The sequence below is a fragment of the Talpa occidentalis genome, unplaced genomic scaffold, assembly GCF_014898055.3.
Source record: "Talpa occidentalis isolate TD23 unplaced genomic scaffold, MPIMG_talOcc4v2.1 talOcc4.7, whole genome shotgun sequence".
NCBI classification, from domain to species: Eukaryota; Metazoa; Chordata; class Mammalia; order Eulipotyphla; family Talpidae; genus Talpa; species Talpa occidentalis.
The window spans coordinates 25,084,721-25,098,228 of record NW_023605083.1 but is presented as its reverse complement, the minus strand read 5'-3'; the positions used below and the strand labels follow the sequence as shown (position 1 = coordinate 25,098,228).

The 13,508-nt window shown below is 39.4% G+C and overlaps 1 long non-coding RNA gene across 7 annotated transcripts in view; it reads right to left on the bottom strand.

The window, feature by feature from the left end:
- The window catches only part of LOC119230583 (uncharacterized), a 230,447-nt gene that overhangs the window by 60,239 nt on the left and 156,700 nt on the right, over positions 1-13,508 (bottom strand). For all 7 annotated transcript variants that reach the window (XR_008549577.1, XR_008549578.1, XR_008549575.1 and 4 more), the window contains one exon: positions 9,695-9,750. This is a non-coding gene — a long non-coding RNA (uncharacterized LOC119230583). The remainder of the gene's footprint in view (positions 1-9,694; positions 9,751-13,508) is intronic.

The following is a 13,508-nucleotide window of genomic DNA, read 5'->3' as shown; positions in this document are numbered from 1 at the left end:
TTCAAAAAGAAAAACCACTGCCTGATTAATTTTCCCCTGTCCAGCACTATACCTAATAGCTAGATGATTTGGATATCACTTTGTAATTCAAAATCTGAGCCTTCCAAAGATGCTTCTTGATTTGATGTTCCAGGTGACTGAGAAGAAATGGACATTAAGTGATTGCTTGTGGCTTTGAAAGGTCATGATCCACTTCCTTCAGCAGGCTGAAGAATGTCAATCAGCACCTGAACTTTAAGCTTCATATTTTTCTGATTAGGGTTACAAATCATGTGACAGTGGCAAATAGCTCATTTTCATGCATCTCCAATGCTCAATTAAGGCAGGGTTCAGAGCAGATGGGCACTTCTGTGACTGGCATTTTAGAGGTTTATTTCTTTCAGTCCTATATTCCCTTTCTCACTTAACTCCAGCACCAAAGGAATTTGAGCAATTTGACTAGTGGGTAAAGGAAAAGACAATTTCTTGCTTCACATATAATCACTTATACTTAGAGTCATCAAAATGTGGCACTCTTTCATAACTCAAATTTGGCACACAATTCATTTACTAAAGACACATTGCAAGAAAATAGTACCAGAATTATGGATGTGAACATTTGAAGTGCAATAAAAATCCACAAAATTCATAGACGGACTGCTATTTTTGGTGTAGCATCAAATCGTTGATCCACCAAGGAAAATTTTTGAACATTATGAAATATTTGTATTTGATATTAGGCAACATGAAAATACCTTACAATCGAAATGTTTCTCACATGTACCGTATTGCTAATACATTGAATCTCAATGAAGTAGATTCAGATATTTAACAAATATTTATTAAGAGTCTATTTTATGCCAAGTCCTGAACTAAAACTGCAATTTAGAAGGTTTCATTATAGCTGGGTGTACAGATAGAAAATTTTATACCTACGTAAATAAGTACAGATTGCAATTTATAGTCCAAAGGAAACAGTGGGAACTTTGAGTTTGACTATGATGAGGCTGACTTTAGTCAGAACAGATGAGGAAGGACTTGGGGTTCATGTAAAGTGACATGTAAGCTGAGACCTGCAGAATGAGAAGTCAGTTATTAGAAGAGTATTTCAGGTTGAGGAAAAGCAAGCACAGAATCCCCTCAAATGTAGAATTTGGCATGTTGTGGAAACTCAACATGGTGTAAGTGGAGAAGCAGGAGCCAGGAAGAGGGTGGGATGATGCTAAGTGTATTTCCTGATTCTCCATATTTGAGGCTCAGAGAGTAACTGCCAGGCACACAGAGGCAATACCTGGCAAACCTGGGCATGGAACCCTGGTCTTCTCATTGTAAGCCATAGCCAGTCCTGTTCTTCTAAAGGCAGAAAAATGGGGAAGGGGGGAAGGCAGACAAAGGGAGCCCACGTGGCTGTGCCTGGCCCATGAAACTGGCAGTGACATGACAGGGGGAGTTACTGTATCCCTTTATATCCATAAAACCAATGACAAAATTCTAGTACGATAAAAATGAGAAAAAATATGACAAACTAAAGTAGGGACTTGAATTCTTAAACAAATTAAAAATCACTACAAAGAAAGGCAAAGGTAGAAAATAACATTTTAACAATATGGGTTCAAATTCCATTTCATTGCATGCTGGAAACTGTTGAGACTCTTAGTTACTAAATTTGTCATCGTGTTCTTAAAATACAAGCAAATTGACATGTAACTGGGACTTCTGGCTTCTGTGTTCCTTGGTATTTTGTTTTGACCTTGAAGTAAAATTATTTTCATTCTAAGATGCAGCACACAAGAACAGCACTGTGGGAGAGAAGTAGTGCTGTCCCCTGACATACAGTAACATCACAGTTGCTAAGACTCTCAGCTCGGGCCAAGTGGGATGGGATACTGGAATTCACAAACTCATTAACACTTGAGAGATACATGAGAGAGATGGTACCAGCTGTAACTGTAAGAGTCAGATTACTGGAAGGCTCAACCTAACCAGCCACTAATTCAGGGCACAATGTGCAACCCAAAAGGCCTGCCTTATAGACTTGCAGACACTATTGCTGTAGGCAGAGGCACTCTGGGGTGATAATGAGGGCCAGGTTCTGGTTGTGGGTCAAATTGCAGAGAAGGTTTACTAGGCACCCTCACCAGATCTCCCATACTAAAGTCAGGGCCCTGATAGGGAAAGAATGGGGCTCTAGGACATGGGCTGAGGATGTTTAGATGTAAGAATTTGAGGTCCATGAGTCCTTACAATCCCTTGAACCCTGGGGCCTTCAGAACTGGTCCATTATTTGCCTAAAATAATGTTACAAATGCTTCCCTTGTGTCAGATGCCTTACAAATTAACACTCCTTCCTCCAGATTTGTCCCCTCTTCACTCATGGCATCCAGGTCAGTATCCTTTCTGAAGGTAAGGGTAAAAGGCTAGACAAGGGGAGAATCCATTTCCTTGTCTTTTCTAGCTTCTCGAGGCTCCATCTTCAAAGTTAGCAAGATTGAGTTCGTTCTTACGGCATATCAGTTAGATGTTGTCTTATGCATCCCATACTATTATATTAGGCCCACCCACATAATCCAGGGTAATTTTTTACTTTAAAGTCAGCTGATCAGCAACTTTAATTCCATCTGCAACTTAAATTTCTCTCTGCCATATAATGTAGAAAGTTCATAGGTTTCAGAGTTAGGATGTAGCCATTCTTGGGAAGTCATTATTTTTCATAATGCAATATATACAGATGCTAAGATTACATAATAAATGCTTGGCAAATGTTTACTATAATTCTCTACTATTGCTGGACTTTTGCTGGTTGATAAAGAACAATATGAATGAGAGGCATCTCTAATCCAGTGCTCTCAGTACTATTATTCTCGTTTACTTCTTTCTCCAATGTCCCCCAAACTGTTGCTTTCCTCCAGCCCTTTTCCCAGCCCCTGTGTCCTCATTTCCAGCAGGTGACTTTGCTGTGGACTAACCAAAAAGCTAAAGCCATTTGGCCTGAGCTACATCAACCTCTGGTGCTCCACCTATCCATTTACCTGCTCCTGCTCCCTTTCTTGGATCCATCCCTGTTATCTTGGAGGATGAGCTCTTCTCTTATGGTCCACTCCTCTCACTCACACCTGGCCTCCCATCAACTTGGATGTTGTTCCCATTCTCCCCTCTTTATATTTTTCCTCTGCATTTTACTGTTGACTCTTTGAGTTACTATCTGTAATTTCTTACTTCCCCAAATGGTCTTATTTGGCAGTATTTTCTACTGGTCCTATTGCTTTCTCTCTCGTCACTTCTTGATTCCCTTCAAAGTGTGTTTCTCCACCTGCCACTTAGCCTGTGGGTACCCCAGATCCTCTCTTGCTTTCTCATTTCACAACCATTCTTGCCTCAATGTGTGCTGCTCACTTTTTCTATCTTCTAAGACTCGCCCCTTCTGGAAGCCTTCCTTTGATGTCTCAGCAGTACGTTTCCTCTGAATTTTCATAGTGCTTTGAGTTCCTGCACCTCAGAATTTACATCAGGATTATATTGCAGATACCTCTTTTCTCATCTGTCTGCTCTATGATACTATGAGCTCCACATGGATAGGTACGATTTCAGTCCTCTTTCTTTCTCTTATACTAACAGAAGTTGGCACACAATTAATGTAAGTTTGGTGAGCTTTTGAATCTGTAATCAAAAAGGGGGCAAATTTGTAATAACCTAGATCTACTCTCTTTTGTCCATTAGACCTACCTTCTCCTGAAAGTTACGTATGTTATAGCATATGGCAACTCCTCTCAAATGTAAAGTAACTTATTTTCTAACAAAAATCATAGTGGGGTCTCCCCAATGGCACAGGGGTTAAAGACACAGCACTGTGAAGCTATTGCCAGCCACTGCAACATGAGTTCAATCCCAGCCAGGGAGCTGACCCACATGGAGCAGCAGACCTCTCCTGCCTTGCCCACTGCTCCCCTCAGCAGTGTATTTCAGTAGATGAGCCTGTTTTACTCCCCGCTCTGTCTCTGTTGAGTTCTCCTCCACCCCCACACCTCTGGCCTATACCCTAGCTCTTTTATGCATAAATAATCTTTAAAAAAAACAAATATCACTAATGTCACTTGAATTTGCATATATGTGCAAAAAAAAAAAGCTGTTAGGCTGGTTAAGGTATAGCCATAAGCAATATGATGCAAAGAAGCCTTTAAAATATCTTTTAGTTTCTGTACCCAATGCTTACATTGCTTAACAGTTTTTGACTTCCATTTATGGAAATATTCTCACATTTGTGCAATGGTTATATTGCTCTGAATGTCCAGTATATGACTTTTTGTTATGGACTGCTTATTGAAAGCTCTGAAAGTTTAATAATGTCATATTTGCACACTGCTTACTGTAGTCTCACCCAAAAACAGATCCTTTCAATGATAACATAATTGGGTGACTTGATAAAATTACAATGTGCATCAGAAAATCAAAACAGAGTAGATAATTTTTTTTCTGACCCTCATAGCCCTGCTGTAAAATGATCAAGGTCTCTTGAGATGGTTGCTCTGTTTTACTTATAAATGGCATATATCTTACTAGTGGATGAAGTAGTGGGTCTGTACACCAAACATTATTTGCAAATTTCTTTGGTATGACAGATGTCACACCAAAAAGACAATTCAGAATAATGGCAACATATCAGTGTACCTTTGAAACTTGTCAAGTCTAAGATACATTTAGTTAAGAAAAAAGACTTCAGTAGAATTAGTTTGTGGTTCAACCTATTTGCCAGGTGATCCTTTTCTATACCAAGCCATAGCGAATAATCCATCTAAACAGTCCTGGATGACTCCTGAAAACAATGCAAACATATTTGAGCTACCATGAAGTAACTCACTTTTTTGGTTTGTTTTTTATTTAACTGTCACAGAATGAGAATTGTCCCAGCTTACTTTATCAGCATAGGGAACACGCAATATTTGTTGAAATAAATCCAGGTCAGACTATGTCTCCACTGGTGGGATACACAGATTAAAAAAGACACATTCCACCCTGGAGGAATTCACAAGTTGACCAAAAAAAAAAATCAGAAGCTTAAAAAAATGGGGATTATTTGGTTTAAGTAAAGAGCTATAGGAGCCCATTAATAAAGGGTAAGATAGATTTTTAGGGAAGGATTCTGAGAAAAGGTAACATCCTTCAAGACCCAGGAGACAAAAGCTAGGAGAAGAGGGTGCTCCAGGCAGCATGTATGAGGTCTCAGTGAGTGAGAGACGGAATGTATTAATGGAACTCTGTACTCTGGCTTGGATCAAGCACACAGATGCTAAAGGAGTGGGTAATAAATTAGGTGTGGAAAAGCAGATTGAGGTTGGGTTATTGAAGGCATCCTAAATCATACAAGAGAGTTTGTATGATTTAAAAAATCCAATTTTTAAAGCTACATCTTGCCTATAGAATTGGGTTTTCTAAAGGCTGTTCCTGGACATGCTAATTCTATAGGATATTAATAGGGGTTAAACCAGAACACTTATTCAGTTTTTAGTCGAAGGTGGGGAGGTTTGGATTGGAGCACCTGTGAGAAATGACATTCATAAAAAATGGCCTGAAATGTGTTGTCCACCTCTTAGATAATGTTAAGCCAAATTAAGCTGCATACCCAAACCCAGTAGTTCTGCCTCTCTCACAAATGGATTTTACCATCTGTCCTTCAGTAAGATGAGATTGTCCTGCATTAAGAGTTGTAATAAGAAATGGTTTGCAATATTTGCTCATGCTTCATCACAGTATCTGGTTTTTCTTTATCTTAAAAGCAATTGTGAGTTGTTCTAATTGATTGTATTCCTTTGTTTGTCAAACATTAGAAAGCCTAGAGCCAAATTTTTGTCTCTCACTGAAAGGATGGTCCTTCAGGGATCTATTTTAGGGTAATTATTGAACTCAGGATTTTGACTTCCTGTATCTGTATTCCCTTTGCTATAGGCCTTCATCTGCTTACTTGATCTAGTTGCAAGCATTTTGCAACCCTTACCTGATTTATTTTTTTGAAGATTTTATTTATATTTATGTAGAGTACTGGGGTATAGACCAGAGGTGTGGAGGGGTGGTGAGGATTCACCAGAGACAGAGTGGGGAGCTGAACAGATTTACTAAGATACACTGCTGAGGGGAGCAGCGGGAGAGTCAGGAGAGGTCTGCTGTGCCATATGGGTCAGTTCCCTGGCTGGGGATTGAACTCCGGTCACAGTGGTGACAGTGCTGAAACTTAACCCCTATGTCACCAGGTAGGGCCCCTTATCTGATTCTTTTTTTGGGAAAACTGAAATGGAGAGATAATGAATGTATATCATAACAGTAGCTGGCCTGGCATAGAGTGCACCCAAATAAGGTCTTCCTGTTGTTTGTGGTTTTCATAAACTCCTCCAACTCTATTGCAGTCTCCCATATTGACAGGAATGGAAAGGCAGCCTATGTCTGTGACAGAAATGATTTTAGAATTGTATTTTCATGGTCTCAGGTCCTATTAACCACATGATTAAATGGACAAGAATTGCAAGTCCCTGAGCCTTGGGCATAAATGGAGCTTCTAATGTGATCAGGGAGATGCTACTACTATGGGCCTCATCTATTACATGGGGATGGTACCGCAGCCTAGTTTATGGAATCATTGTAAGAATTGAGTTTATATAGGTAAAGTGCCAAGAACAGTGCCTGGCGCACACAAGAACTCCAGAATTATTGCTGTAAGTTATCTTTGTATGTGGGCACCACCCCTAGACTGAACAGTCACCTGGGACTCTACTTAGACAAGGCAGGGGGGAGTCACTTCATCCAGGAAGGCTCCTTGGGAAGGTGGGATTGGAACAGGGCCTTGAAGGATAGTGACAATTCAATGAGGCAGAGAGCAGCAGGGGAGATTGATCCCTTGTGGAACTCAATGAAAAAAGGCAGAGAAGAAGGGTATATCCCATCAGGAAGAAGACCCAGGAGAGCAGAGAACTGGTGAAGGGGGCTAGTGGGTGGCAAGGTTGGCAAAGGTTCCTGTTCTCTTGCATCCTTGTAGCACAAGGGTCAGTACCAACCTCCCACCTCACAGGCTCTCCAAGCAGCCCTGAAAGAAAACCCAGTACAGCACCATGCTGACATGCTGAGCTCGCCTCTGAATCCTTTCTCCACCTCCACCATAGAGCCAACAGGAAAAGCACTTCCGGGAGTGATAATTACAGGGAACTACAGAAACCCTGTCCATTTCCCCACTAAATTCCTACACACAGACTCAAGCAACAAAACCAAAAAACAAAACCCCAGGATTCTATTTTCAGGCAGTAGAGTATATGCACAGAAAAGTGCAGGAAACGTGAAATGAGAAGGTGGCAGCAGAATTCCCATCTGTGCAGACACTGAAAGGCCTTTATTAGAGAACGTGAGCGAGAAACTGGTGAGTTCCTGCAGTGAAGGCTGGAAGGGCTCCAGTGTCAGGCTGCAGAAGGCAACAGCCAAAATAACTGTAGCAAGTTCAGAGACAAGGTTTCCCAAGCTCCTTTTCCACAGTCATCTGTTTGTTTACAGAGAAGATAGTGTAGTTTTAAAAAGGCCCATCGTCTGGTATTGCTAGAACCCTTAAAATTTGGAGAGAAAATTTGCACCAGCTCCTTGGTTTGGATAAGTAAGCACACTCCTTGTCCTAAAGAAGAAAACCAATTTTAAACTACAGCAGTGAAATGTGAATCAGTTAAGTGTATGGGAGGTTTGATTGATGTGATGTGTGCAGGCCAGTAGCTTTATATCCATTGTGATGAAGCCTTAAAAACAGGAGGATAAAGATATCAAGCAAAGAATGAAATTCCAATTACAGTTATTTATATATATACTCTGGTTTACTCCAAAATTATTTGAGCTAGCCAAAATTCAAGTTAAGAAGTCAAACTTTCCGGTAACACTTTTGAGCATCACTATCTTTTTTTTTTTTTTTTTTTTTTTGTGGGACCCTTGCCAGTGGCTGGGGGCAGCCTCGCAGCCCAGCGCTCAACCAGTGCAGGCCCTGAGCATGACAATTCTTAAAGGCTAGCTCTAGATAAGGAGAGATTTTTTTAAACAAATTTTTTTTCCCTGCCTCCTAAATGTCCCAGATGACACTTCTGGGGGAAGGGGAGAGAACACTCCTCAAGCTAGAAATTCACCTGAGCCAAACCTGGCCTGACCATTTCTGTCATTGTTCCTTTAAAACCACAGAGGAACATCTTTCACAAAGGGAGCTTTTCTAAATTAAAAGTTTTATTAAAGTGTAAGGTTCAAATAAATGCACAGATCACATACAGCTGGATGCATTTTTACAATATGAAAATGTCCACAGAGTCAGCACCAAGATCAGAAAACAGAACCCACAGGCCCCCTGTCAGTTATCCTGGACCTAGGAATTATTCTCAATCACATCTGGTATCTGGCTGACTTTTGCCTGCTTTTGAGCTTATATAAATGGGATTACACATCATTTACTCTTTTGGGTCTGGCTTCCTTCACTCAACATGTTTCTGAGATTCATTTATAATATTTTCATTATTGTATAGAATTTATTTAAAAATGCCATGATTCACTTACCATTTTGTGGTTCACAGATATTTGGGTTATTTTCCTTTTGGTACTTATCCAAATAATGCTGCTGTGAACATTTGTGTACATATCTGCATATGTAGGGGTTATACCATGAAAAGAATTGCTGGATTCATATTTGAGCATTTGCTAGTCTCTGGAAATTGTGAAAGTAAGTAGGCACTGGAATGAAACCACTGAAAAACCCTGCTAGCAAGACCCTCCCAATCCAGGAAGGAAGGAGATGGCCTGGCAGAGACTCTTAGATGCTGGTGGGTGTCATTTGTGAGAGTACCTTGGGTTGGATGGAGGGACAGGGGAGGTGGAAGTGAAGGAATTAGAGTGGAGAAAGGCTTCCTAGTGGTAATGATACTCAAATTAATTTCTGAAGACTGGGGCCCTTGACAGTGGGGAACAAAGTGGAAAAGGCAGAGGGAACAGCAGGTAGAAAACAGAGAGGGTGGCCAAGTGTGAAACCATGTGGCAGAGCAATAAAGGGGAGACACACATTTCCTGAATGTGATGGGAAGCTGCAGAAGACTCAGGGCCAAGGAGTGACAAGGTCAGTTCATTCAAGTAGCTCTGGAGACAGGACTGGAGAAGAGCCTAGAAGCTGGAAAGTGACTACAGTGTGTGCTCCCCTGGAATGAGGGAAGGGGACGTGGTATGTTAGCAGATGGAAAGTAGGTGATTCTTTGAAGAAAGTCTGGCTTTGACCCAATATCCAGGCCAAGAATCTGGATGGCTTCTCAGGGAATACAGAGTGTATGTGTGGGGAGGGGGCAGGGAGGACTTGCATGTGGGGTGCCAAGTTTCACTGTGCAGAAGTCACACACTGTAATTCATGCAGAAAGCTTTTGGGGCCAGCGGGCCACCTGCTGACATCCAGACTGGTGTAGGCAAGGAGCCCTCCGCTTGAGAGCGGAAAGGCAAAGCATATGTGTGAGGGGTTCAAGCCAAAAAGCAAATGGAGTACAACATGGGTCTGGAGAAGGGGTGCCAAGATCTCACTGCTCTCCTTCCCCTTTAGTGACAGAGATGGAATGCTCAGTGGAGACAAATTCGAATCCCACCCAGTTTCCTATTACACTCATGAGAGGATTCTGGAAAAGTCTGTTTTCCCTGATTGAAATCATAAATTCTGTAATAGCAGTTTGTATAAACTTACCTAGTGTGGTGGCCTGATTGGAGCCCAAAACTTGGTGTTAGGATTCAGTATGAATACTTCATCCAGCAGAGTGGTATATAAAATAAGATGGAAAGATGTTAATTACTTTGTTTAATATCCAGTTATTTCTTCTATGTATAAAATTGGTGCTACATTTGAAAGTGTGAAATGCCACAAAAGTTGGTAATATTTGCCTCATATTCCATTGGCCAAATAAAACTATTTTTCTTTTAATTTTATATTTTTTACATCATTTTTCATTTTTGCACAATGTATGCATTTTCATCATGGTTATAGTCCCCATACAATTCCCATCCCCCTTGTTTTGATCCTACTCCCTCCGCACCCCCCATATTGTGTCTCTGGTTTATAGTTGCTTGTTATTGCAGCAACATGGATGGAGCTGGAAGGGATTATGCTCAGCGAAAATAAGCCAGAAAGAAAAAGAAAAATACTGGATGGTCTCACTCATAGCAAGAATTTAGAAAACCTAAATAGAAGACTAGGAAAAAGACTAATTATAATAAAGTAAAAATCAAAATCAGGGCCTCCCCGGTGGTACAGTGGTTGAGCGCTGGGCTGCAAAGCTGCCTACAGCCTCTGCAGCACCGGTTTGATCCCTGGCCGCCGGCGAGGGTCCCACATGGCACGCAGACCTCTCCTGTGGTGCCTGCTGCTCCCCTCAGCAGTGTATTTCATCGGTCTGCCTGTTCTGCTCCCCCTCTGGCTCTGGTGAATCCTCTCACCCTCCTGCACTTCTAACTGTACCAGTGCTTGTATAAATAAATAAATCTTTAAAAAAAAAATCAACAAGCAACTATAAACCAGAAAACCACTATTAAGAGACATTTTTCCTCCCTCCTTCCCTTCTTTTCTTGTTCCCTCTTCCTGTTAATGTGCACATTTCTACATAGTTGTAATTATAAGGCAACCTTCATTTTGTGCTAAATCTCATTTGGGGGAACATTATCTCATTGGTAAATCTTTTATGATCATAACTTTATTTTAAAAATTAAAATAGAAAAATCATAAGTCCCACCATCTAGAGACAGTCATTTCAATTTAGTATATCTTTCTTGATATTTTATGTTATCAATAATTTAACAAGTTTTTACTTTAACTTCTGTTTTGCAATTTTTATTACCTATATAGTATGAATATCTTTCCTAACTATATTCTATTGCATAGTATCCCATTGCATATTTATCTAAATAATTCATACTTTTGGACACTTAAGTTTCCAAATTTTCAAATATAAATAATACTACACTTACTCAATTAAATAGTTTTACATTGATTTGCAGAAAGTCTACATGAATTATTAAGATTTGGCTACATATTACCAAATTTCTCTCTAGAAAATATGTATAACTTGTACTACCAGCAATAAAGGTGCCAATTTATCCACATCACCAATGCTAGATAAGGCTGACCTTTGCTTTAAAAAATCTATTCATTAATGGGGGAAAATGTTATTTCTTTCAAATATTTTCTTATGGTCATGCTACATTTACATTTCTTTTGTGAACTGTAGGCTCAAAGCCTAATAGTTCTGTTAATGTGGACAAAGTTATTTAAGCATTCTCTATTAAAAGTGACAAAGCAAAATATATGTGTGAGGAGTTTAAACCAAAAAGCTATTATATTACTACATGTGCTGGAACAAGAGTGCCAGGATCTCACTGCCCTCTATTCCTTCTGGAGACTTCCAGGAATTCCTCTACATGTATATAATGCTGGAACACACATCTTTGAGTATAAAGGCGTTTGTGTTTCAGGTTTTTAGGATAAAATCCTAGAAGTGGTGTTACTAAATAGTGGTGTTATTTAAAAGTTCAAAAAGTAGGACAAAGTACACTAATTTTCTGCTATTAGTGGGTTGAGGTGTAATTTTGTATTTAATATGAAATATCAAATAAGGTAGGAAAAATTTATTGCTAAATTCTCTGTAAACTTGGGCCATTCATTCACCTCACAAATACACAGGATCCTGGAGGTCTGAGGCAGGACAACCTGTTCTTTTACTCATACATGTTAGTGGAGAAGATGGGGGAAATAGAAATGGAAATGTGAGATCAGAAATACTTATATTAATGCTTTATTACTTTGATATCATCTTCCAGCCCGATTTAGCACAGCTCCCCTGGAGAGTATTCAAGGAAAAAAAAATTATTACTATCCTTAGTTATAGATTCAACCTCTCCTTTTTTTTTTTTGTAGGGGTCATTTCATTAACACACAAGATCAGTGTGTGGCTTATGTCTCTGATGCTAAGGAACAGAAGTGTTTTAAGCCTATCAAATGACCCAAGAAGTTTTTTTGTAAATGCATACTGCTGAATACTATCCAGAGCATCAAGGGCATAACTAAAATACTGAATTTTAATATACTTGTCAAATGATTCTGATCAACAAGATTTATCTTCTGGTTTCTACTTTGCTTGTATTCCCCCATTATCCTAATAATGGTTCCTATGCATGTTATCTTTTCTCTCTACTTGCTTTTCAACTAAAATTATCAGTTTTCTGTTTTTCATAGCTAATTTATATTTTGGGTGTAGGATTCAGTGTGATTCTTCAATCTAAGATGTCATGGCTTTTCTTAGTTCTAGAAACTTCATTGTCATTTTCACATAAAGTCTTGCCCCTTGTCCATTTCTCCACCTGAAATTCTCAATAAACCTAAATTGAAACTTATAGTTTAATCCTTCCTCTCTGACTTCTCTTTTGGATTTATCTGCAGGATTTTAGGTAATTTCCTCAGATGTTTCTTTCATTCTCTAACTGTGCCAATCTACTTAAAGCTGGCCATGTGCCTCTTTTTATTCACAATGCTTCACTTAAAAATTTTTTTTTTTCATATCTCCCTGTTCTTTTTTAGTACTGTTCTTTCATGAGGGTATTTATCACTTTGTGTCTTTAATGATTACAAATATATTTAATTTACAGTTTTAAACTCATCCTCTCAGGTTCTTGGGGTGTTATTCCTCCCACAGGTATCCGCTAACTCTCCCATATTGTGGGACAATTTTCCGAGATTTGGTTTTTCTGGGAACTCCAGGAGTTTCATCAACCTGGATGTATTTATAGAACTTGTATTAGTATCTCCATTTAGGGTTCCTGTACTATAAAAAAGTCTAAAATTTGCATTCTACATCTATGCATTATAGACTTTTAAATTTCCATTTATTGTGGAAAACTTTTCCCCATCCAGCTATCTAATCAGTGAGAATTTTACCAGTTGACTTTCTCAGTAAATGAGCAAGGTTTTATAGACATCTTACATGAAGGTAACAACTCTTCATTCTAACTTCACCTGGGAATTTCAGTTCTAACCCTTCCTCTTCGACAAGGTCAGCATCAAGGCTTATAGTCTACATATTTGTTACAAACTCCATTCCCTAGCTGTTAGGTCCTGTGACCATGTCTCATCCACTGTTCCGTTGTGGCATGAGCTCAAGTTCTCACCATGTTGGCTATGAGGTTCTTTATTTTCGGAACATGGGAATTCTTCCCTTACTCTCTTCCTGCCCTGGCTAGGTATGTACAACAGCCAATATCCAGCATCTCTATGTGCAGTACTATATAGAAGGTGGTTCTGCACTAACTAGATGAAACTAGAAATGGGCATCAGTATGGTTTAGAGATCACCAACCAATACAATACAGAATACATGACCTTTGAGACTAGAACCAGGATTTAAGCTGTGCGTACACTACTTGCTATCAGAATGAGTTACACTAAGTAATTTAACTCCTCTAAGCTTTACTTTTTTCATTAATAAAATAGGGATATTATTAGCACTGATCTTATTG